We start from the raw sequence: 2,324 nt of genomic DNA, 5'->3' as shown, positions 1-2,324 counted from the left end.
TGCTCCAACTGAGGGCCAAACCTGCAACGTAGGCATGTGCCTTGATCAGGAATTGAACCCACAGCCTTTTGGTTTATGGGACAATGCTCCAAGCAACTGTGCCACACCGGCCAGGGTCCATTTCTATTGTTTAAAATAGTATTGTTAAGGTATGTTTTATGGCCCAGAATTTGATCATTTTTAATGAATGTTCCATGTGAGCTTGAGAAGAATGTGTTATTTTTGCTATGGTTAGATGAAGTAAACTATAGATGTCAATTACATCCAGTAGGTGTTAAATTCAACTATGAACTTACTGGTTTTCTTTCTTTTTAAAAAAGATTTTATTTATTTTTAGAGAAGGGGAAGGGAGGGAGAAAGAGAGGGAGAGAAATCAGTATGTGGTTGCCTGTTGCACTCCCCCTATCAGGGACCTGGTCCACAACCCAGGCATGTGCTCTGACTGGGAATCAAACTGCTGACTCCTTGGTTTTCAGGCCCGCACTCAATCCGCTGAGCTACACCAGCCAGGGCAAATGTGCCACAGCTTTTTATCCACTCATTTACTGATGGGCACTTGGGTTCCTTCTATATCTTAACTATTGTAAATTATGCTGCAGTGACCATATGGGGTGCATATATTCTTTCAAATTAATGTTATCCATGTTGTGGCAAAACCCAGATACCTTACAATACATTAAATTCCCAAAGGTACAAAAAAGTAAAGTAGAATTAACACTTCTTCTATTATAGGAGATGTATGACACAGACAATATAAAAGTAAAAGGTGAAAAAAAATTGACACTGATTTTCTAAGATAGATCTCTTTACAACCAGGGTCCACAGGTCCAGTCTCCAAAAAGGCAGCAAAAAGCAGCCCTTCCCATCTGGTTCTGGGTAACCCCATGATGAAATCAGCCCACAGTGCTGCTCTGGCTGCCGAGATTTCACATGTTGCTTAAAAGAATTAGAGCTCGGGAAATAGTAAACAAAGGAGTGATTTCTGGGGTTGAGGGTAGATAAATGCATTTGGGACAGGCCATAGAAAGTATACCAAGTGAACCCTAGCTGGTGTGGCTCAGTGGATTGAGTGCTGGCCTACAAACCAGAGGGTTGCTAGTTCAATTCCCAGTCAGGGCACAGGCCTGGATTGTGGGCCAGGTTCCCAGTGGGGGATGCATGGGAGGCAACCACACATGGATGTTTCTCTCCCTCTCTTTCTCCTTCTCTTCCCATCTCTAAAAATAAATAAATAAAATCTTTATTTTAAAAAAGAAACTATACCAAGGTAAATTTGCTACGTAATTGTCTGTGTGTGTTCACTCGCTATCCAGACAAAGTATATGTGCTCAGTCCAGGACTCCCTAGGTGTGGCTTGTAGTTATTGTAATGGCCACCATGTTGCTGGCTTTTCCCAGAAATTTGTGCTGCCCCGACTATACTTGTAGCCCGAACTATAGCCATGATAGCCACAGGGTGAGTAGTCATAGCTGCTATTGTCCTCCTGGGAATTGAAAGCCTTGATTCCAACTCTGACTCTCACCTCCTCCACTTTGGTGCCTAGCACTGCTACCTCTGTTCCCCCAGTCGCAGCTCCTGCAGTCTCCAGAGACATACTGCTGCTGTTGATAGACCTATTTGTCCTGGGGCACTTTCATTTCATACTTATCTCCACTAATGGCATGGAACTTTTTCTCTAGTGCCTTCTTCACAGGTTCCTCTTCTTTAAAGGTGAAGAAAACAAAGTCTTGTGTTTCATTTGACTTTAGATCCATTGGAAGCTCAATGGCCTTCATCTCCCCAAAGTGGACCAAATATTCTCTGATTCTCTCAGTGGCTTTGGGATTCAGACACCACAGACAGAAATTGTCTTTACTAGGTCCTTCTTCATGGTCATGGCCTTTTTGTGATCAATGACATGGCCATCCAGCCTGTGCTCCTTCTGGTCTAGGACCTTCTCCACACTGGCTACATCTTTGAACAGGGTAAACCCAAACCCTCTTTGATGGGCCAGTGTTGGGATTTATTGTACAGTCAACGACCTCTCCAAATTTGGCAAAATAATCCCTTAGGTCCTGTGTACTGGTAACCCAGCTCAGGCCAACCAAGAACATTTTTTCTGTGTCCTCTCATGTCATTCCTGGTGTTGATCTGGTTGCCCTTGGTGCCTTTCTGGTCACCTGCATGGATAGTCACTTATCTGCCTTCCTCAGAGGGGAGCCTCATGCCCATTGATGCCTATCACCTCCATAGGGTGCTCATTTTTTAAAAAATAATTTTATTTCTTTTTAGAGAGAGGGGAAGGGAGGGAGAAAGAGAGAAAGAGAAACATCAATGTGTGAAAC

The 2,324-nt window shown here is 43.5% G+C and overlaps 1 pseudogene; it reads right to left on the bottom strand.

Moving 5' to 3' along the window:
* Positions 1-1,305: 1,305 nt before the first annotated feature.
* LOC118982055 (heterogeneous nuclear ribonucleoprotein A/B-like) lies at positions 1,306-2,108 on the bottom strand (annotated as a pseudogene).
* Positions 2,109-2,324: the final 216 nt, after the last annotated feature.

The sequence above is a fragment of the Sturnira hondurensis genome, unplaced genomic scaffold (genome assembly GCF_014824575.4).
Source record: "Sturnira hondurensis isolate 20B ecotype Veracruz unplaced genomic scaffold, ASM1482457v3 Scaffold0024842, whole genome shotgun sequence".
In the NCBI taxonomy this organism is placed as follows: Eukaryota; Metazoa; Chordata; class Mammalia; order Chiroptera; family Phyllostomidae; genus Sturnira; species Sturnira hondurensis.
This window is presented reverse-complemented; position numbering and strand designations above follow the sequence as displayed.